Source organism: Mus caroli, unplaced genomic scaffold, assembly GCF_978045245.1.
Source record: "Mus caroli unplaced genomic scaffold, Mus_caroli_1 scaffold_1, whole genome shotgun sequence".
Taxonomy (NCBI): Eukaryota; Metazoa; Chordata; class Mammalia; order Rodentia; family Muridae; genus Mus; species Mus caroli.
Genome location: NW_028227256.1, coordinates 129,431,948 through 129,455,316, shown reverse-complemented (window position 1 = coordinate 129,455,316; position 23,369 = coordinate 129,431,948). Strand labels below are relative to the sequence as shown.

Sequence of the window (23,369 nt, the reverse complement as noted above, 5' to 3'; positions counted from 1 at the left end):
TGTGACCTCAGGCAAGTCATTTCCCTTCCGTGCAGCCGAACTTTCTCATAAATAAAAGTAGGTCTCAGGAAGTGGCTGAGGTCTGGCTTCCAGCCCAGGTTAGAAGTGACAGTATGGTGTGTTCGGATAGCAATCCCATAGTTCCTGGGTCAGCAGGAATCCCTAAACATTGTCACCTGGATATGAGCTACAGTGTGAACCCAGCTGGTGAACCAGTCCCTGGGGCCCAGCATCCCTGCCATTACACCAGCATCTCCATGGTGCCTTCTCAGAGGTGGCTGTAGGCGGGCTCATGAAAGAACAGACACTTGTTACAGGCAGAAGCCCATCTGCTGGCACAGAGGAAGCCGTGTCCTAGCTCCCCCTGTTCTCCTATATTCTGTTCTTGCCACAGTCAAAGGAGCTGTGACATACTCATCTGATGAGGAGAGAGCAGGTACTCCCTGCTCCTCTTTTAGCTGGTGGCTGGGGTGGTCCTTGGTGGCCCTTTGCTGCTTCAGAAGTTCTTCAAGATAGCGGAATGATCACCGCTCAGCTCCTTAACCCTAAGCCCTTCTCCTCAAGTCAGCCCTGAAAATGCTCACCCTTTCTCCAAATTGGGCAGCATTCTCTCCCTGCATTGCTTAGAGCCTTCCGAAGGCAGGTCTTCATCTAGGAGTCAGCCACTTCCAGGAAGCCACATCAGGACCACTTCCAGGGTGCCAGAATTCTGAGAGGTGTTTTATGCTTGAAGGATGCACAAATAAACTAGTCCAACACCAACACACCAGGAAAAAAAAAAAAACCCTGCATCTGGCTGGGTGCTTGTACTCAGTAGTAAATGTTCAATAAACATTTGCTGAATAAATGAAGGTATTTCAAATATTTAAAGAGGAAAACCTCACCAAGTCCACCAGAATTCAACATTATCGACTGATTTACTCCTGTTTATTTGGGTAGATAATTAAAAGTATGCTAAAAAACATTCTCTAATATTTATCAGGAACAACTACGCATCACGAATTTTACAAATGTGAGCTGATTTCATTTTACGACCCGGTGAGCTAGGAATGTCAATGCCACTTTAGGAATAAGTGAACTGAGGCTTAAAGAAAAGTTAAGGGCCTGTCTTGAGGCCATGGAGTAAGTTAAGCAGTGGCCCCTGGCGCCTAACCTAGATTAGGAGCTAATTTTAAAGGTGAAGCTGTGTTCAGAACACTAGCTGCCTCCCACAAAGTCACAACACGGTGGCATCAGGAGTGACAGGAGTGGAGGGGAAGACTGAGAAATTGTGTGAAGGAAGAAGGCAGTGGAGGTTCCCCACTGCTCCCCATGGCCTTATGCTGGGGAAGCTTCAAGCTTGGGGACCTTTGCCCAAGCAGAGTAGAAAAGGGTCTGGCTCCTGCACTCCTCTCCCTCTCTGATGGCTGGGCTGGCTCTCCCTTCCCACTACCCTCTCACATTTCATTCTGAACTACACTTCTTAGTTCTCTGAATGCTCCAGAGACCTAGAAACAAGCCAAGCCCTAGGGCCTGTGGACCCTGTCCCTGTGTCCCCTGAGGTCTATGACTCCTCGCCCCAAAAGGGACCCCTTGTTCCAGAGCCCAGGGGAGCAGGCAGGAGAGTCCCAGAAGACATGTGTGGTCTGATCTGCTACAACTGAACACAGCTGTCAGCTCCCCCACACCTGTTCAAGCCTGCCTGACAGGTGAGCAGCTGTGTTCCACATCTGCCTGTCCATCTGTCTCCTTTCCAGGGCTGTGGGGACAGCCGATGCTCTTGAGAAGGGAAGTCCTAGGGGGTCTGAGGCAACACTCTCACTTGGTCTACTACTCCAAAGGGACTAAAAGGGGTGAGTGAGGAAGGAAAACTTGTGCCTTGGTTTCCATTGGACACCCTGAACCCCTCCCCATGGCCAAGCCTCTCACTGCCTCCAGCTCCTCCTCCCGGCTTCCAAAGCTTCGGCCTGCCAAGCTCTGCAAATTACCACACATGCCAATAAGTCATTAGAAACCAGAACGGCAAATGTGGCGTTGCCATGGAGACCAACACCAGGAACTGGCAGCCCTGGGGGCTGGCCAACGGCTCAGGTGTATTAGGGGGAGAGGCAGGAAGGCTGACCTGCCTGACAGAGGCCGATAAGGTGTACACTGAGGTGCTGCTGGCTCTGCCTCCTTTCTTAACTTCCCATTCCCAGGGCCTGTGTGCTGTTCACCTGCAGCTTGCTAGGACGATGAGTCCTGCACAGGCTGCGGTGGGTGGGGGAAGGTACAGGCTGTGATAGTGCCCAGCTGGCAGCCAGCCCCAGGGCAAGGAGTACTGCAGTCCTAAGCAGCCTGGGCTTGGTTACAGATGTTTTGGAAAAACTAAGGGCCCAATGAGGGTCAAAAGGCAGGGCAGAACCCAAGCAATACTGTTCTGGGTCTTTACTTGGGCCAGGTACTTAGCACAGCACCCTTTGTAGGTAAGTAAACACACACACACACACACACACACATTGGTGAGTGGAAGAAAGACTTCACTGAAGCAGGCAGGATTTGACAAGATAAAAGTAAGCCCTAGGTTGGAAGCCCAACTTCTTCAACAACTCAGTGTTGACCTCCAACAACGTCCCTTCTCTCTGTGCCGTGGCTTCATCGTCTGGAGGACATAGAGGAGGTACTTTAAATCTAGTGTTTCAAACTAACTTTCAGGCCTCAGGATATAAAGCGATTCCCCCAGGGTCACTGGTCAGCAGGATCTTGAGTGGAGTTCTGGTCTACCTCACTACAGTTTTGGCCTTACACTCACTACTATAACAAATTAACATGAATTCTGTGCCTTACTTGAGTTTATTTATTTATTATAGGCAGAGAAGTCAGACTGGAATGGGTCTCTCTGAGTTAAAGTCAAGGCATCTAAAGGTTCATTCCTTTCTGGAGGCCCCAGGGGACAACACTTGATGCTTTTCCCTGCTTCCAGAAGCTGTCTTTATTCCCTGGCCTAAGGCTAACAATGACTGGTCAAGACTTTCTGAATCGTACCTCTCCAGCTCTGACTTCTGTCCCCTCTTCACAGGACCCTGTGGTTACACTGTACTCACCAGAATAGTTCAGGACCTCTCTTGATTTGAAGGTCAATCGGCACCTTTCATTCTATTCGCAAACCTACCATCTCTTTCCTATGTAACAACATAGTCACGGGCTCTGGGGATGAGCGTCATACAAAAGGCCTCTTACTCTGCCTGCCAGACACTGCAGTTTTGTTTCGAAACAAAGCAAAACATCCAATTCTAAAAGCACTGGAAAGCACAAGGCCAGATGACTTTCAGTTATAAAGTAACTGAGACCTGGGTTCCTCCTCTCATCTCTTGGGATTTCCTTTTGAGGAAACAACAGGAACTCTGGAACCTGCATGTCCAGTGGCAATGATGACAGGAAGTTGCAGGGTGCACAGAGATGACTCTAGGGTCATCAGAAAAGGGGACCTAGGGAGGAATGAATGAGACCCATTCTAAAGAACCCCTTAACTCCACCCCACGTTCACCTTGACATTCAGATTATCCTGCAGTGTCTGGTCTTGGTTTTCTTTCCAGATAAGCTCAGCTGTGTGTGTAAGTCAGGCGCAGGAGGCACACTGATTCAGCCATCATGAAGCTGGGATACCAGCCTCTCATCCACACCCTTCAAAAACCATACCCAAGATCGGAAAGCTCAGTCTTGGAACCTTCCTGTGAGCATCTTGCCAATCCTAGGGGCCATTTCCAGCACTGGCAGGTGAAACAGCTTCCTCTTTGCTCTGGGGAGAGATGGGAGCCTCCTCTCTCTTCCCACCTGACCTTTGTCCTTGCCTTGGCAGATACAGTCAGGCTCCATCATACTACACCGAAAGGTGGGACGTAACTGTGGGCTGGTGTCTGCAGATTTTATTCAAATGGCTCACTCTCTTCTCAGCCCTGTTTCTTCCTCATTCTCGTTTCTACCTCTCTCGTTTCTACCAGGGGACTCTGGAAAGGGAATGCAGAAGGGGAAAGCTGTTCTCTGGAGGAGCAGCCCTGGGGAAAAGGAGGGAGAGGAACTAACATTTATTGAGCTTCTACTTTGTAGTAGGCACTTTACACAGATTAGATCATTTAATGCGGCTGAGAACCAGAGCTCTGGAGTCACACATGTAGGGTTGCATTCTGACTCTGTCACTTGCCGACTGTGTGTGGCCTCCGGCAAGTGACTTAAAGCTTCCCGGCTTTAGTTTTCCTCAGCTGCAAAATGGGGGAAAATAATGTCTGCTTCCCCGCGTTCTGTGGATTAAATGAGATAAATGCAGGAAAGCCTTGGGCGCCGCAGAAGCACGCACAAGTGTTAGCTATTATTACTAACAACCCTGGGAAGTAGCTGTTATTAACCCAGACTTAACACAAGCCCAGGGTGAGGCTCGGAGAGGTTAAGCTAAAACGCCCAAGGACAAGTAGCTGAGAAAATGGGGCTCTCACCCAGCTCTGGCTGACTCCACTTGCTGGAGACTGTGAGCCACAATGTCCTTGACAGCTGCAGCCTTAGACTCAGCCCCACAGCTTCAAGGAACAGGACCTGAGGTATAGTTTTAACCCTTCTTCTTAGCTCTTGAGGGCCAGAACAGGAGAAGAGGCTGTTACTGAATAGTGGCCATTTTATCAGTGTGACTCCTGGCTTTTACTTGTTGGCTGAGGTCCAAGCAGAGGTGCATTTTTTTTTTTTTTTTTTTTTGCTTATACTTTGAGTAGGTGAGGGTACCCCAGTGGATTCTCTTACCCTCTGCTGCAGAGGTGAGTCACCCTCTGCTCCAGTGGAGAACTCTCTACTTGGGGAAAGGAGCAGCCACTTCACTAACAGGACTGTCGTGGAGTAACCTGCCAGACTGGAGCTCAGAGCCACTAAGATGCACTAGGAGAGGCTAGCTGCTGGCTAGATAGGAAAATGGAGCCCGGGGGCACTTCAGAGCAATGGGCCACAGATACCAAATGGACTAAGGACATTTGTGGATTGCTCAGAGGGATTCCGAGAACAGAACAGAAAGTTACCTAGACCTGGGAAAGAGGAAAAACCCCTGGAGGACACCATGAGAAACAGAGGCTACAGGGAAGGGACACCCCCAACTGGTCCCCTACTTCCCTGCCCTAGCACAGAGCTTGCTGACTTGCTCCCACCCCTAATGGGACCCCTGGTCCTCCCCTCCTGCTTAACCACCCTCTCACCCCTCCAGGTATAGATCCATCCCCTTGCAGAGTGGAATCCCACTTTGTTCTCCAGGCCACGATCTGCCGCACCTCCCGAGGAAGCGTTCCCTGTGTACTCCCACACAAAGCGCACAGTTCTGATAACATTTATAGTCTAAATCACACAGTTTAGCACTTGGTTTTAAATACTGTCTGATATTATTCCCTCGTTATTTCAGAGTATGAGTTCTGCCTCCCCAACTCATCTGAGCATCTCCCTACCAGCAGCGACTAGGGCTTACACGTTTTCACACCCATACCCCAGCCCCGCAGACCAAGTGCCACAAACCGGTGGGCACATACTGATTGACCAAAATAGTCTTGATGGCAGGAGAAAGCCAGGACGGATGGCCCAACCTCGGGGTTTCAAAAATCCAAATCCTGAGAGGTCTTCTATCTCACCCAGAGAAGCCAAAGCCCCTCAACCAGAACCCTAGCGCCAGTCTGGCTTTTTGGGTATTCCCCAGCCTCAGCTTCTTCCTTTCTCAGCACCACACTCTCATTGGCCTCTCCTTTGCCCCTCTCCAGCATGCCAGGCCCCATCCTGTCTCCCAGCCGTCACACCAACTATTCTATTCCTTCTGCCCAACACTCATTTCATGTTGTCGCCACCTGTGTCCACCCTGAACGACCCTCCCCCATAACCCCCTCCCCCCTTTCAACCCCCCAGGCCTCTCATCATCTGTCTATTTCTTTTCTGGCTATATCTTTCTCTGGAACACTTTACACTCTCTAACATGCCAGTTGCTTTCTAAGTTTACTTTGCTGTATCCCCAGATGGCAAAGTAAAAGCTCCTTAAGGGCACAGCTCTCGATTACTCCCTGCTGCCTGGTACTCCTGGGGCAGACACTGAGGCTTGATAAACACTGGCTAATGAAGAGGCACACCACCCACCCTGTTTATGAAGGCAGAGGCATGGCAGTGCAGAGATGGGCTGTGGGTGGAGCCATTCCACAGATCCTCTGGGGTGTGGGAGCCCATGCCCCTCCTTGCCTGGGCCATCCTGAACATCAGATCGATGTTGAATGGCGGCCTCTCTCCTCTCCCCTTCCTGTGGCACAGCTTTTACATCTGCTCTGCCTTCAGGACATCGCAACTTTTGTCTTTCCCCAGCTTGACCTTTTTGCCCCTACCCTGCATGCTCAAGTGCAGTGCTTTGCAGACATAAACCTTCCTTGCTGTTATTCTCGCTGCTTCCGGGAAGGATCAGATAAGACAGCCCCACTTCTCCTGGGGGACCCAAGCTGGCTGCTTCACAACCATCGCCCCCTCCTACCTCATGTTTTCTCTGAAGGAGCTGCCTCAAGAGATGCTTGTAAACAGGACCGGCTGCACTGGCTCTTCCCAGCACACTAAGCCTGCTGCGTTAGCAGCAGCCCACTGAAGGCCCCTACATGGCCTGCCTGTCTCCTTCCACCTTCGACTGGTATGTTCTGTTCTCCCCTCCTCCAGAGAGCCATGCTTTGGTTGAGCCCTCTCCTGTGTCCATGGGCACTGAGCCAGGGTCAGCTTCTTGGAGGCCCTGGAGGCTCTGACCAAGACAGAAAGAAGCAGTGTTAGATCTTGTGTTGTGTTTTGTGTTGTGTTGTGTTGTGTTTTGAGACAGGGTCTCACTGCGTAGCTCTGGCTGTCCTAGACCAGAGACCTCTCTGTAGACCATGTTGGCCTCAAACTCAGAGAGCTGTGTCCCTCTGCCTCCTGAGTTCTGTCAATGAAAGATGTGCACCACCACAGCCTGAATTATCGGATCCTGGGGGTTGTATCTGTGGCTCATTGTCAGAGTGCTTACTTAGCATAGGAAAGATCCCAGGTTTGAATCCCTAGCACCACCAAGAAACAAACAACAAAAACAGGTTAATGGTATTGAATATCACAACCTATGGGAGATAGAAGAAGGGGTCGAGGAGATTTTGAAGTTCTCTTTAGAGGGAAAGGTGACCACTGGCTTGGGCAGAACAGGCATGGGGAATTTGTTCCTGTAGGAAGAAGTTAGCAAAGGGAGCAGGCTATATGACTCAGGGTACCTCTAGGCCAATAACAGCTAAGTCCTGGGGGGTGGTGAAGGGTTCAATCCCTCCCTCTTTTCACGTCTACTTCAGCAAGTCCAAGCCTCAATTATTCTGTGTTTCAATCAGGGACAGGAGAGCCGCCCAGCTAATAGGAGTATTTGGGGTCTAGTTGGGCAAGCACTTTACACAGTGCCCGGCACACAGTGCTCAGTAGATGCGAGGTGCTGTACTGTGTGTCATGACAAGTTGAGAGGTGGAAGCTGAGAAGCCATTTTGCCCCCAGGAACTCTCTGCATGCTCTTCATGTCTGAACTTGATTCAAGTCCATCAAACGCTGAACAGCAGGGAAGATGTGGGTGGAAGAAACACGCGGAGACAAACTGAATTCTAAAGCAGACCTGGTTAAACTCACCTCCTACAAGGCAGCTCTCTAAGGCCAAAGCATCTCCCAGGTCCCCAGAAAGTACCAGAAGCCAGAGTACACGGCCTTGGGTACAGCAGAATCCGGACACTGATGGCTTAGACGCAGGTGGGGAGTCAAGGCCACACAACCACGCCCAGCAGGGAGGGCTGCACCAGGAGCAGACTCAGAAGCTCACTCTTTTAGACCAAGGGGTGTGGGGCTGTTCTGGGCAGCTAGCCAGCCCCACTAGAAGCTAGCATCAGGAACAAAAAGCCTGAAGAGGGCCACTAAGTGGTGTTAGTGATGTCCATAAAGGACAACACATACACTCCTCGGTGCCTTTTCATATACAACTCCTGTGCCCCAGATACCTTCAGCACCACTGTCCCGAGGCTCTCCACTTCTGCCACCTGGCCCCCTTTCTGGCCTTGCCCTAAATATCAACTGCTTCAGCAAGTTTTTTCTAGTCTAAAGACACGAGAACCTTCTTCTATTCAGCCCTAGACTATATAGCACCGACTCCTTGCTAATAATAACAACTTATATAGAACTTACTATATTCCAGACACTCCTCTGGGCTCTTTGGCCTGTGTTCCCTCCTCTTATGAAGTAGGTGCTATTATCATACCAGTTATATATAGATAGAGAAACTGAGGCTCAGAGAGGGTTGATGAGTTTCCCAGCATCTCCCAGCAACAAGTGGGGCAGCCTAGGTAGAACTGGGGTGGATGGCTCCAGAATCTTTTTTTACGCTTACTGTGAGCTCCCTGAGGGCAGAGACAATGGCTGATTCATCTCTGTTTCTGCACAGAGTAGGTGCTTTAGGGAAGATGAGTTGACTGAACAAGCCCAAATGAGAGACATTCCATGCCTTCCATTAGCCTAGAGACAGCTACACTATTTAGGAAATCTAAGACAGTTTCCTTTCTGGTCTGGCCTCTCACACACTTCTGCAGCAGAACCTGTCTTGCTGTGGCTGTTTTTTCTTCCTGAGCCCCTGTGTTTGTTTCCAAGTCACCCTCTATCACTGTCTTCTTCCTATTTGTGTCCCCATAGCCTGTCCCCCTTCCACCTTCGACCACTGACCTTGTCCCGGCCTGCAGTCCTTGCAGGCACCCAAGCTACCCACTCCCAGTCTCTATCTCTGGGCTTTTGTGGCAGTGAAGGTTTAGCTGAGGAGGCCAATAACAGGAGCGACACAGACTCAGGAGGCAGACCACCAATGACCACTGATGACCACTGATGATGCTCCAACACTGGCCTCAGATAAACACAGCAATGACCTCCTCAATCTTCACCCCAGTAAAGGTGGAGACGGAGGGCGAGTGCCTGCTACCTACTTCTGTAGGTCAGAAGGATTCTCTGCCCTCCCTGTGTCCTCTGCAATGCCCTCACTCCTATAGGAAGCCTTCCTGGATCACACGAGAAGGTTTATTCATGAAACCATTCAGCAAATATAGTCTGTATTCTAAGTGGAGAGACAAGACACACCCCTGAAAAGCTAGGGCGAATGTGGGCTCCGTTGCTACTGTAGAATTTAGCAGATGTCGTAAGTATCATAAGAGGCTATTGGACTGCAGCAGTGGTTTCAGAGACCATGGAGCACCAAGTGGTCCATTTTCTCTACGGCCCAGACTCCCCAGCTAGAAAGCAGAGACTAGGATGCAGCCCTTTAGGAGGACTGAATATGATGATTTCTGGAAAGCTCTTCACATAGCCTAGTTGCAGAGCAGCTGCTCCTTAAACTGTCTTTAATTCCTTTCTTGTGCAAACCACTGACTTCTGCATAGTCCTGGCCTCCATGATAGATGATGATATACAAACCACTTCATCCTTTCAGGTTAGAAACGACTTAATGATAGATACATCATATATAGGAAGCGATGGAGATACATTGTATCTGGGAAGCGATAGAGATGGAATGCTAAGGGCCATTCTGTGATTATGATGCTAATTTGCTGGGGTTATTAATACTCCTCATTTCCCTCCACCACACCTTTGAAAGAAACTGGTGGGCATGGCACTAAATAACTATCAAGTTCAAATACAAGTTCAGCTCTGCCTGCGAGGTTTGTCTATTACTTGTAACCTTCACATTTAAAACAGTCACATAGTAGGTGTTTAGTAAGTAGTTGTTGGACAAATAAGTTTTACAAAAGCAAGGAGTTTCCTCCTTCCCTTCAAATAAAAGAAACAAGGGGGTAGAGAGGAGGAGGAGGAGGGGCAAGTGAGTGAATGGTAGGGCAAAGGGAAACAAGGAAATTCAGGTGCCAGACCTGTCAGCCTGGTCCTCTCTGCAAAGGGGATGTGCCAGGGACACTGGTACCTGTGCACCCACTGTCAAGAGGCGAAGAAGCCATTGTGTGCCTGGCTTGTGGTTTAAGCTGCATTTTACAGAAAGGCAAAGGTGGAGGTAGAAAACCTGGAGGAGAGGAAGGAAGGTAAACTTGGAGGATGGTCGGGAGAGGGTGAGCAGTATAGTGTGAGAGCAAAGGGAGAGGGAGAGGTGCTTCAGGAGGAGGGAAAAGGAAAGGAGAAACGGGGCAGATGTGGGCAGTTAGGAAGTATTCTGCTGGCCTAGCTTGGCTCAATGAGGCCCCCAACCTCTGAGTTCTTATTGCCATTCCATGTCTCCCGCAGGGTAGGCTCTGGCAGGAGATCTGGTTTGGGGGGTGCTTCTAGGTGCCAGACTCTGGGAATGGTTAAAATCCCTGAGGTGCCAGAGAGTTTTTCAACTCGACCCTTTCCAAATAACATTCTGCCCTAGGCCTTAGGCCCCCTAAACAGGCAGCAGGCACTATCTGAGGCAGTTCAGGGATGGAAGAAGGCCAGAGAGGCACAGACCCCGAGCTGTGCTTCTCCCTTCCGCTTCTTCACAACGACTCCTGGCCAGGAAAGTGGGTCAAGCCACCACAAGGTAGGTAGAAGACCCATTGGCCAGGGAGCCTTCGCATTGTGCACACAGCCCTGGTCCTCCCTGCTCTTTGGAGGACTGTTCAAGGAGCCCAGCGGCCACTGACAGGAGGTTGCTCGCTTCTCCCTCAGAAAGAGAATACTGTCCAGAGTGATGGCGAGGCTCATGAAGCCTGTCAATCATTCTGGATAAGTAAGGACGCGTAGATATTTGCTCCTGGGCCCCCTCGATAATGGTGAAGACGCTGGCAAAAAGCCACTCCTGTTGTCCTGACCTGGCTGCTCTCTCCAGTGGCCTCCTGCCTCCTGGGGTCTTCAAGCAGACGGCAGCCAGTCCATCTCTGGCAACCAGCGGCAACCAGCGCTGTGCCCAGCCCACCCTCCTCCAAGCCCTGCCAGTCGCCCAATTAGAAGCTGCGTTGGCTTCAACAGATGGGAGCTGCGGCAGCCTGAGGAACAGAGCACAAAGCCCAGCTGACATTTTCCTTCCTGTTCATTTGGTGGGGGAGGAAGGGCAGGGGCAGCCGGGAGCATTGCAACACCCTGCTAGGGCCCACCCCCGGGGTCCAGTTCTCTCCTTCAGCGGCTCAGTTCAGCTGCCTCACCCCGCCGCTGGAGGATCTTGGCTGGCTGGGCAGTCTGCGCCCGCACAACCCTGTCATGCCAGCAGGACAGACGGCCCACCTGTGGCTGGCCAGCCCAGCCTGTCCCTTGCATGATGCGGTGGCCTCAGAGCTGCTTTAAACCGCACAGCGCCCAGGCTTAGCCCGGCCGACCCCCTCCCCCACCCAAAAGTCCCATCTTAGACTGCAGTTAGACCCTAGTCTCCCGCCCGGGAGGAGCCTGGCTCTCGGTGCCAGATACTTTGTACAGACCCAACCAAGGCCACCCTGTCTTTTCTGCACGGCCACCACCCGAGCTCCCAGGAAGGGAAAGTCCCCTAGGCTCTAGTGCGCTTCCATCCTGCGAGTTCTCCTCTGTCACGCCCTCTCTAACCCCGGGGCCACCTCTTTGGCTCCTCTGCATCTCCAGGGCTCCCCGCTACCCAGCAACAGTTTGAGGGGTTGGGGCCTCTCCCAGTTGGTTCAGGCCCCGACCCTCTCCCCCGCAGCTCGGGTCCAGCCAGCGCAGCGGCCACCTCCTTTGCATTCTCCAGCTCTCCTTCCTTCGCCCCTCCCGGCCTTCTCCCCAAATCACCAGCTCTCCTGCAGGCATCTCGGCGACCGCCGCGGTCGCGGCCGCGCTCCCCTCCCCCACCGGGTCATCAAAGCCCGGGCCGCGGGGACAGGATCTCGGCGACCCTCAAGGCCAAGCCAGCGTCCTCGGAGTCCACAGCCCCGGCCGCCAGGGAGCCGCACACTCACCGCGCGGGCGCTGTCCTATGTCTCTCACTCGCCTCCCGGCTGGGATCGCTGCTCCACGGCGCGCTGCTACCCAGGCCCGGGAGGCTCGCGGGGCGCCTTCCCCAACCTACACTTGTCCTGGGAGTGGTCTCAACGCTGAGCCTGCGAGGGCGTCAGCAGAATGACAGTGTCCCCAATCCTGCGCGCCGCGGCCGGAGGTTGGCGGCCAGGGCCGGCGCTCCCGGAGCGCCGCGCGTCTGCGGAGCACGGAGCAGGCCCGCGGCGCCCGGCGCCCCCGCCGCGCCTCCTCCCTCCTGGCTGCTCGCGCTCGTCCTCCTCACTAGCTGCTCCGCCGCGCTCCCAACCTCTCTAGCCCACTCTGGTCGCCTCCTCCCTGTCTGCTTGCCACGCCAACCCCCTCCAGTCCCGCTGCCATTTTAACTCCTGAGTGGCCAGAAGCCCCTTCTGCCTCACTTGCACACATCCCAGAGGAAGGAGTTGGGTGGGGCCCGATGCTGTAGTTTGAGCGGTCCTTCTGCATCAAGACCCAAGGCTTACGGAAGAGAGGGAGAAGGGCACAGCGCTTGGGGGGTCAGGGGAGAAATAAGTGGCATTGCTGATGCTCCCTCCCACCCTCTTGCAAAAGCCAAGAGAACAGATGGGAAATTCAGCTTGTAGGACAGGTGTGGCTCATAGGCACCGCTTAAGGCTGTGACCACATTTTTGCACGGTACTACCCTCCCCAAGTTAAGCCGCGGGCGAGTTTGTCCATGGGCACTGGCGGCTCTTCTGTAGCCTTTCCAGTACTGCTTCCAGTCTCCTGGCACATGATTAGTCTCAGAGAGATTAAGGGAGGCACTGACAGGTCCACACAGGGACTTGGCCGCAGGGTTCTACACCTGCAGGCTGGTCATCGTGAAGCCATGTAACTAGGAGGTAAAGCAGGACCCAGAAAATGGGTGTTGGGCTACTGCTTGGTGGCTCAGAAAACTGGGGTCACCAGCACACATTGGGGCTTAGAAGAGTAGGTCTCCTGCTGCAGTGAAGGCTTCAGGCCCAAGTCTTTGAGAGGCCTTCAGTGTGGCCCACTAAGAATAGGTACCAGAGCTAAGCTTCATAGCACCGCCACACCCAGTCAGAGCCTGGAAAGTCAAGATGAGAGAAGATGGGGCTCAAGGTGTAGGGACTTCTGCAAGTCGGGGCGTCTTTAGGGGGCTGTTCTTCATGACTGGCTTTAGCTTAGTGTCCCTGGCCAGACACAGGGCTTCTGGGTTCTGTCTATTCGGAGAATACAACCAGCAGTGACAGCCATGCCTACAGCCTTGTTGAGTAGACTTGGAAGTTCTGTGTTCGGTATAGACAGAGTTGGCCCCTTAATCCTTCCAGTAAGCATATACTAAATACCAGCAGAACTACTCGCCGGCCTCCACCCGCCACCCTGCTGTGGGATATAATGGCCCTCGGGAGCTGAGAGGGACGGGGTGGAAATACTTGAAACAAATTTTAGCATTTCAAGGCAATGGAAGGTGCCATAGAAACACAGAATGAAAGCGGCGTTCTGGGCTCTGGTTATTCATGGGAGGTTTTATAGAGGAGCTGAGCTTCCAGCTGAGCCCAGCTGGACGGATAGGATTTAAACTGGCAGAGAAAATGGGGACTAGCAAGGCAGGAAAGTTGAGGCAAGCAAAATAGAATAGGTTGTCTGGAAGGTGGGAGCTGGGGGTTGGGGACCAGGCAGTGGAGGAGAGCTAGAGATGAACTAAGAGACACCAAGCCTTTTCACACAGCTCTGTATCAGGCTGACATATGTCCCCATTTAACAGCCCAGCAAACGGAGGCTGGGAGCGGGTGGAGTTCGGGTCCTCATCCTGGCAGCACTCTTGCACGGGTGGTATGACCTCAGTTATGCAGAGTGGGAGAGCCTGAGACCAAGATCTAGAAACTCATCTGTGGCCCTGTACAGAGTGATTTAGGATGAAGAAAGGCCAGAGGCTGGGAGGGTGGCTGCCGTAAAGACAGGAAGTGAAGGAGCACTGAGAAAGAAGAGCCTTTGTAAGGGAGACTGGGCTGGGCCCAAGGGAGTAGAAGGATTCTGCATGGGGGCACCAAGCTTTTGAGTCTGATCTTGATACTTGTCAAATCAGTGGAATGACGTTTCCAGCCTCAAGGCCATCAACATATGCGGATGGATGTCCAAATAAGAGGAGATTTTTGCCAACTCCTTCCCCAGCTCCAGGTCTGAGCTGGCACTCACAACCCTCTGCCTCTTATTACCCACACCACCAAGTGTGTCTTAGCCAGACTGGAGCACAAACTCTGGAAGGCTGTGCCTGACCCAGGCAGCACTGAGATGAAACCAAGATGTTACCGTGGATACCCAACAACTGGTTGCTTCTGTCACTGTTGCAGTTTTTGAGACAGGATCTCTGTAGCCCAGGCTATCTGTGTGATCCTCCTGCTTCAGCCTTCTCAGTGCTGGCATCATGAGCATATGCCACCACATCTGGTAATAACTAATTAGTGAACAAGTAATACTAGCTAATGGCTGATCCCGGAGTGGCAGACCCTGATGTATGGGAAAACCACATGAGCTATTAGGACAAAATTTCTTATAACGAAGTGGGAAAGAATTTAGACTCAGGGAGATCTGGGTCTGAACCTTGCTGGACCACACACTGTGTAGCTTTGGGAAGGTTATTGAGTGTCTCTTCCTGGTGTAAAAATATTAATGTTTAAGTTAATTCATAGAGATCTCTTAGTCAAGAGTAGCAATGGGCATTTGCTGACTGTGTCCTGTAGGCAAGAGTAGTGATCTCACTTATGTATCATCTAACTGAAAAGTCCCAACAGGCATAGAGATGCCGCAACCCCAGCTGTTTTAGAGGAAGAAAGACTATACACGTGGGTAACTTATCAAGACCTTGCTTCAAACCAAAAGTAAAAAAGGGGTGCGTGTGGCTCAGAGGACCAGCTCTGGCCTGGTGTGCATAAGGCCTCAGGTTCAATCCTCAATGTGAAAGACCCACAACGTGAGGACTCCCTCACGTTCTGACTCAGGAGAGGCGACACCCCAAAATCACCCACAAGAAACGGTCTTGCTGCAACTGCAAGAGGATTTTTATTCGAGAGCGTTCTCGGGCCCATGGTCATACACCACGCAGGGGTGGAGGACCATGGCGCGCTGAGTAGCTGAGTAAGGGGGTATTTAAAGGAAGAAACCACAATTCATGGAGGTGGGGAGGGCGTTGTTGGAAAATACCAAAAATACCAGTTAAGAGTCACAAGGAAGTATAAAGTCACAAGTGTCAGGTTATCTCTCAAGACAGTTTCTAAGAGCCCCTAACAATCTAAGAGCCCCTAAAGATAGCACATTTGCATTGCAGGTTCCAGTAATGGTCAGGGTGCCATTCTTTGAATTGAACCCAGGAAGCGGGTAGGTGGAGGAATGTCGCTATCTGTTTTATGACCAGTACCTGGAGCACTAAGCCACAAAGGCTACACTCCCAAGCCTGGGCCCAAAAGCCTCGAATTTTGTTTTTACTTTGCTATACTTTTTTAATACTTCTTCAAATGCAATACAAAAGAAGAAAAATTCCCACCAAAGCCCAGGACTCTGGAAATAGAACAGCATCCTTATAATTAGAACATAGTAGAGCTGAGATCAGAACTCAAGGTCATTGCATACAGAGTTCGAGCATGGAGAAGTGCCTGTTGCACTTCTTTTAGAAGGAAGGTAGCAATCCAGTCACAAGCATTCAAAACTGATCTGCGATGGAATAGGGACTCCGCACATCTGGAGTGAGCATGGTGTTTGGACACCTCCACGCTAGCATCTTTCCAACTTCATTTTTATTTCATGTGTATGCCTATATGTATAGTGGTGTACCACATTTATGCAGTGCCCATAGAGATGACAAAAGGACATTGGATCCCCTGGAACTAGAGCTATAGATGGTTGTGAATATGGATGCCTGAAATTGAATGTAGGATGTCCTCTGGGAGAGCAGCCTATGTGCTCTGAACCTCTGAGCTATCTCTCCAGCCCTAAATAAACTTTTTTTTTTTTTTTGAGACAGGGTCTTGTTCAAAAGTCTTTTAAGGGACACCTGGCCTGGCAGAACCTAAGTGAGTAGAGGGTTCAGATTTGGCCCCAAACTTTTGAGTCTGATCTTATGGGACACTGTGGTGTCAGTGGATCACAACCACCAATGTATGCAGACTGCTGACAGACAGGGGTGGTCTGGAACACACCGAGTAGACCAGGCTTGCCTTGAACTTACAGAAGTCTCCCTACCGCTGCTGGTGTTGCCATTCTCAGGCAGATGCCCTGGGAAGAGACGGGGACGCGGCGTACAGTCCTTTGGAAGTATGGAGGTAATTACTCAGAGCATTTAATGGTTCTGTTATTGACCTTTTGCCCTCCAATTTAATCTCGTGCTTAGTAAGTACGATGTCCTGCCAGGAAGCCTCAGACTCTAGAACATCAGAATGACTCAAGAGAGGGATGTTAGGATTGCGTACCACTAGGGAAAAAAATCCTTGGTTCAGCTTCACTCTGCTACTTAGTGAAAGAATCAGGCTCCTGAACTGGTGCATGTGCTGGCTGTGTATAAGCCCGAACATCCAACATGCAAGGATGTTGCCTGGCAGATGGGGCGGGACAGAGGAGAGATGCTCGGATGTGGTAGCATATTCCTCCCTTTCAAGGCCCCTCTCCTTCGCTCAGCTCCCATCCCAGGAGGTGTAGGATGGAGCCTAAAGGGTCAGTGAGGATTTTTGTCCCTCCAGTGACTCAACTATGGGGAGCGTGACCATAGAGCCGTTGGCTTCATGTGGAGGTCATGCAGAACGATTGGACGGACCTTGCTTTCAAATGTGCTGGCTGGAGTGTTCCCTTACCCAGGCTCCCCAGTGTCTTAGTCACTGTTCTATTGCTGTGAAGAGACACCAACCTAGGTAACTCCAGTAAAAGAAAGCATTTAATTATGAGCTTGCCTACAGTTTCAGAGGCTTAGTCCATTATTATCCCGGCAGAGAGCATGGTCCAGGCAAGTGTGATGCTGGAAAGCTACTACATCCTTATCTGCCAGCAGAGAGGCGGGGAGGAGGGCACTGGCATGGGCTTTAGAAGCTCAAAGCCTACCCCCAGTGACATTCTTCCTCCAAAAAGGCTATACCTCCAAATCCTTCCAATCCTTTAGAAGAGTTCCCTGCTGATTAAGCATTCAAATATTTGAGACTAGGGGGAACATTCTTATTCAAACCACCACAGCAGTGCAGAATCTTGTCCTCTGGGCTATTGGAGACTAACAAGAGTCAGGCTGAGGAGCGACTCAGTCCTAGGCAAATGCATAGTGAAGCCTGGGGTTTCTCACCTGTGGAGAGCCAGGAGCATCAGCTTGTGGGATGGGAGTTGTAGAGTGGTCTTGGTGGGGAGAGAAAGCCAACTTAGAAACAGGAAATATTTTTATGTAGGCATTTCTGATAAACTGAATGAAGGGTTATCAAAAGAAAAAGACCTGCATTTCTAAGGCTCATGCCTTTTGCTATGGCCTTCTGTCTAGTCCTAATTAAAAATCACCACTGGGAGTCAGGGAGGATGGGTACTGGAGAGATGGCTCAGCAATTAAGAGCGCTGGCTGCTTTTCCAGAGGACCCAAGTTTGACTCCCAGCACCCACATGGCAGCTCACAACCAGCTGAAACTCCCGTTCCAGGGGATCTGATGTGCCTTCCGTCCTTCTCAGGCACTAGACTTGCAAGTGGTGCATAGGTATACAAGCAGGCAAAATACCCATACACATAAAAATAACGAATGCATTCTTTAAAATTACCACTGGAGCTGATTTTGTGGGTGTTTTGTTTCTTTGGGAATTACAGTTGTTTATGTGTTCGTTTTCTATGGCACTGGGGACCTAACCCTGGCTTCATGCATGCTGTGTGAGCACAATATTAACTAAATCATGTCCCCAGCCTCAGAAGCAACTGTAATTCTGTCCTCTGTTTCTTAAGAGGGCACCATGAAGCCAAGATCTTCTCTGGTCACCTGTCCTCAGGAAGCTGCCAGGACCCACAGATGCCCTGGGAACTCAGTGAACCAGAAAGGCAGCCAACCATGTACCGCAGATAGCGAAGCTGGCGGAACTGAAGGCAGCCCTTGAGTTTAGCCTGGGTTATGTTCCTGGAAATGGCACTGCTGGTAAAAATGGTAGAAGATGAATTTGTTTTTACTCATACACAATGTGATAACAAAAATTACATTCCTCACTGAGATCCCAGTACCCAGTTGTTTGTAGGCGTGAACATAAACACCATATTTTGTCACCTGTAAGTGATACACCTGTACTTTGTGTTTCTGAAATGGAACCCAAGTTTCTAAAACAGTTAGACTGGGCAATATGGTAACCAAATCTCATTCTGTTTAATTTAATGTATTCAAAAAAAAAATCAAAGAGTCGGCTGTGGTGGCATACATCTTTGACTGTAGCATTTGGCAGAGGCAGAGGCAGAGGCAGAGGCAGAGGCAGAGGCAGAGGCAGAGGCAGAGGCAGAGGCAGAGGCAGAGGCAGAGGCAGAGGCAGAGGCAGAGGCAGAGGCAGAGGCAGAGGCAGAGGCAGAGGCAGAGGCAGAGGCAGAGGCAGAGGCAGAGGCAGAGGCAGAGGCAGAGGCAGAGGCAGAGGCAGAGGCAGAGGCAGAGGCAGAGGCAGAGGCAGAGGCAGGCAGAACTCTGTGAGTTTGAGGCCAGTCTGATTTACACAGTAAGTTCCAAGGTACATGGTGAGATCTTATTTTTAGAAAAGAAAAGAAAGAAAGAAAGAAAGAAAGAGAGAGAGAGAGAGAGAGAGAGAGGGAGGGAGGGAGGGAGGGAGGGAGGGAGGGAGGGAGAGAGAGAGAGAGAGAGAGAGAGAGAGAGAGAGAGAGAAAGAAAGAAAGAAAGAAAGAAAGAAAGAAAGAAAGAAAGAAAGAAAGAAAGAAAGAAGAAAGAAATTGCTGGTAGAGGGGAATGCTATTTTGGGGAGAAGGAACATGGAGCAAATGAGAGACTACTCTTTCTCCACAGAGGCCTCCGTAGACAAGAGGGTCGCTCTCTCAGGAGTCTGAAGCTGAATGAATGTAGGGCTCTGTGCCACACAGCACATCTGGAAACAGACTGGCCAGGCAGCCCAGAGATGGTGGTGCTGACCCATTCCACCGATGCATAAACCAGGACCTGAGGGATCAGTAGGGGAACCCGGAATGCCAGAGCCAGAGTGACCCTGACCTTGGAGTTCTGCTCTTGGAGTTCACCTCTAGTTCTGTGTTTTCTGGAGGCATGAACTTGGTATCTGCTCCAGGCAGCAGGAATGGTGAGGCTTACAGAGAGCTCAAGGTCCCGTAGACTTAAGTTCTGACCACATCACCATAGTCTACAGGCATCCAGAGACCACCCCCATGGGCTTGTCACCCACCTCTCCTCTACTTGGTGGTGTTGAAGCTGCAGGGGGAGACCCATGAGTGGGTTCCAGTAAGCACTTTAAAAGCAGATGAAAAAGAGGAGGGACATATTTCAGCGATGCCTCTGTTCCAGGTTCACATAAACATTTTGTGGATACTGAGTTAGAGAGTCCCGTGGATTCTTCCTAGGAGTCACTGTTGAACTTTGACTATTTAATCCCAAAGCCTGCAAAAAAGTTACAAGTCAGGTGTTTTGCATGTGCCTCCATGATGGGCATTATTACTTTGAACACTGTTGTAGTGGTTTGAATAGGTTTGCCCCCCTCCCCGCATAGACTCATGTGTTTGAATGCTTGGCCCACAGGGAGTGGCACTATTAGGAGGTATGTCCTTGTTGGAATAGGTGTGTCCTTGTTGGAGGAAGTGTGCCCACTGTGGGGGTGGACTTGGCCAGTTTTCTCCAGTTGGCCTTCGGAACAAGATATATAGAGCTCTCAGCTCCTTCTCCAGCACCATGTCTGCCTGGATGCTGCCATGCTTCCCACCATGATGATAATGGATTAAATCTCTGAAACTGTAAGCCAGCCCCAATTAAATGGTGTCTCTTTACAGCAATGGAAACCCTCACTGAGACAACTGTCTTCTTTTCCAGTCGGATGTTGTTCTGAACACGTCATTTCTGAAATTGCTTACAGGTCAAAGACCCTGGGACTCCAAGTCTCCTGATCCTGTTCTTTAAAAACAAAAACAACTTTCCACTATCTCTGACCATTATATATTCCTTCCTATTTTACTTCTTATTATCTCAAAAACAAAACAAAATGAAAACAAAACCCAAATAAAAGGTTAGTATGGTCTTGCCTCTAATATTTTAATGAATTCCATCATCTGTCTTAGGGATCTCCAAAGATCACATGTATAGTCTGTCCCTTCAGCCACTGGATCTACTCTAAGTCTTTATTCATATTTATCTCAGTGTTATAAATTTACATATGCCAGGAGTGTGCAGGTCAGGGTCTAAGGGACTAAGTGTCCTTAGAGCAAACCGTGCTGCTGATGGCTGAATTGGCTCTGTCTGAAGTCTCATCCTTAGAGAATTAGGGGAGACTGAATGGGTACAAGCCACTGTGTCCGTATGACCCCTGGGACTGCCATATTACAGTCTTCCTGGTTTTGTTCTTTTATTTTTTTAATTTATTTTTTTAGGATTTATTTATTTATTATATATAAGTACACTATAGCTGTCTTCAGATATGATACAAAAGAGGGTGTCAGATCTCGTAATGGATGGTTCTGAGCCATCACGTGGTTGCTGGTATTTGAACTCAAGACCTGGGGAAGAGCAGTGCTCTTAACCACTGAGTCATCTCTCCAGCCTCCAGCCTTCCTGTTTTAGTAACCCATCCAACAGTCCAGACAAGGGTTGAGCGAGTGATACGGAGTTTCCTCAAGTTATCAAGGTAGCTAAGTGCACAGGGAAGGGGTGCCTTGAGGAGCCATCCTACACAGGCAAGATCCCAGAAGGAGTGCCTGCTGAGCTGGCCCCATGCCTGCCTTGCCTCACCTCAGTCTGAGACACCTCAGGGTAGCCTGAGGCGTGTAGCTGGGTCCTACATCCTCACCCTAAGACCACTGTCTTTGGGCTTGTTATGCTTTTTCTTCTTTTCCCTTGAAAGTACTCCTGTCTCTCGTGACAGAGATCCCACAATTCCCAGAGCTGCCTCAAAGGAATTAACGTGGTAAAGAGTCAGAAGCGCATCCTTCTATCAGATCTGTATTGCTCCTCCTCCCTTCAAAGTTCATCCCCCTGCCCCCTTGCTGGGGATGGGCAGGGGAAATGTGCATCAGCCAGCCACTGTCACAGCTGCTGCTGGTGGGCACCGTGGGACCTTTCCTAAAGTGGCTTCTGCTTCTTTTCTTCAGGTACATTGAAATGGAAACTTCTAGTTCTCTGGAAAGCTAGTTACGTTAAATGTTTTGCTGGGGCACACAGGTGAAAGGATGTCTTTCTAAAGCAGACACATGAAAGACTGTTTGCCCGAAGCAGACACAGGTAAGGATACTTGATGAAGGAGTATAAATAGGACCCCACAGACAGTGGGAGACAGGCACTGAGCTTTGGTTTGCTCTGCCTCGCTGTTCTTCACTAAGGACACACATGTATTGGTTTGCCCTACATAGTGTTGTTGACCTCAACCTGCAGTAACGCTGCCATTGAGAGAAACTCACCCAAAAACTGCTCGTTCCAGAGGAGCGAGGTTCCTGCAGCAGCTTGCTGCCTCCGAGGCCTCGCCTAGGCTGGTTGGCGAGCCTGGTGGTTTCTTCAGGATTGAACTACAGCTGCCTGGTGTCTGCTCATTGAAAGCACTGGACTGTAGCTGCCGGTTTGGGCCTGTCTCTGCCTGCCTAGGGGACCGGTCTGCAGCTGCTAAGTCATATTTGGTGTTTGCTACAGGACTGAACTGCTTGCTGTCAAAGAAGATCAAGCTCACCCACAAAGAACGATTGCTGAACAGGTCCTCTTCCCCCATATCCTAATAACTTTTCTCCTCCACTCCCTCTGCTGGGCGCTGGGCTAGAGGAGAGGTTGAACCTTACTAAAAGTAGGTTGCAAAAATTTATGCCTACGGTGTATCAAGTAACCTGTTTTCTCACTGGAGATTTCTCTCTCTCTGTCTGTCTCTGCCTCTATCTCTGTCTCACCTAGAAAAAAAAAACTTAGAAGAAGAATAGTAGGAGGAAGAAGAGAAGGAAATCTTACTTCCCTGGGTAAGGAGTCTGAAGGCAGAGGCATAAGGTCACCCCTGAAATAGTGAGCAGAGTCCAGAGCCCTGGGCCCCTGTGACTCGGTTCTGCATCTCTTTAAAGTCCAGAGACTTCAGAGATCCCGGGTTCCTGCTTTTCTCAGGGAGGTCCCACTCCAAAGGGAAGGTGGGTTTTTTTGTTCTTTTTCCCCCCTATGGGACTCACCTGGACATCCCAGCCACAGAATAGTGGGATTTCAGACACCTGGTGGGAAACTAGAAAGCCAAGGACCAGAGTCAGAAACTAGCACATCTCCTTCCCTGGCATTCTTACACAATGTCGGGTAGTGTGAATGAGTGACTAGTGTTTGTCACTTCCAGGCTGTTCTCTGAATGAGAAGGCACATTGAGATCCAGGTTTTAATTGTGTGTGATTTTAGCTGAGATGGCGTGAATGTATTTCCTTTGCCACTTCAGCGCGCTTCCTTCTCCTCCGTCCTGGTGAAATTATCTGGAATGCTTCTTTCTTAGGGACAAAGAGAAAAATGCTGATCCGGCTCCTCTCCCACTGATGGAAGCTCAGAAGACGTTAGGGGCTGCCAGATGGCCGTGAGGGGCCTGTCTCTTGCTACCTGCCCTCCTCATGCCATTCCTGCCCAGCAGAAGGCTTCCTGCTCTAGGCGGTACCACCGGGTGGATGCCAGGCATGTCCCAATTGAGGAGACCTGCAGCTAGGGCCACTTCTGTTTCCAAAATGACAGGTCTTCCTTCTCTCAGCCTTTCGAAGAAAGGAGCAGCTTGGCATCCCCAAAGGCCTTAAGGAACAGGGTTAACCTCAGAGAGAGAGAGAAGAGGCGGCAAGAGTCTCGAGAGTGGCGGTGTTTTAAATAGTTTTCCTTTTCATTCACATTCTTTCTGATATAAACATAAAAACACCTACACTCCTACAAGTGGGGATTCTGCTCCACCTTGCTCCAGAGTTTTGTTCTCAGTCACGAGTTCCTGGCTTTTCAAGTGTCCCGACTAGCTAAGGCCATAATGCTGACCCTGACTCACTCCAGCTTTTGCTAGGCCAATTAATAAAAATAAAATAATTTTTATTTTCCACGTGTAGACTTTTGAGTATGTTTTTTCCAGCTGCAGTTGAGTCCCCCTTTGGGGGATAAGCTTTCTCCATTCCCCACTGGAGAACGGGAGAACAGGACATCAGAGGAGGCCTGGCCATGCCTGCTGGGGACTGATCAACAGTCTTTTTATCCCTTGTCCAAGTCTCTTGCTCATTCTGTGAAAACTTTGATCCTTCTGGCATCTAG

At 50.3% G+C, this 23,369-nt stretch overlaps 1 protein-coding gene, 1 long non-coding RNA gene and 1 pseudogene across 3 annotated transcripts in view; 2 read left to right on the top strand and 1 right to left on the bottom strand.

Annotated features, from left to right (window-relative positions):
• The window catches only part of Lrrn2 (leucine rich repeat neuronal 2), a 61,131-nt gene extending 48,923 nt beyond the window's left edge, over window positions 1–12,208 (bottom strand). The window contains exon 1 of the mRNA XM_021173781.2: window positions 11,901–12,208. The gene's annotated coding sequence lies outside the window, so the exon portion shown is untranslated. The remainder of the gene's footprint in view (window positions 1–11,900) is intronic.
• Window positions 6,159–23,157, top strand: LOC147006120 (uncharacterized). Of its 2 annotated transcripts, XR_015047769.1 has the most exons (4): window positions 6,159–6,637; window positions 15,956–16,253; window positions 20,008–20,157; window positions 21,236–23,157. It is a non-coding gene; the product is annotated as an uncharacterized LOC147006120 (long non-coding RNA). The 2 variants fall into 2 exon arrangements; XR_015047772.1 differs by lacking the exon at window positions 15,956–16,253 and having other exon boundaries at window positions 19,925–20,157.
• On the top strand, window positions 10,230–12,223 carry LOC147006121 (uncharacterized; annotated as a pseudogene).
• Window positions 23,158–23,369: the final 212 nt, after the last annotated feature.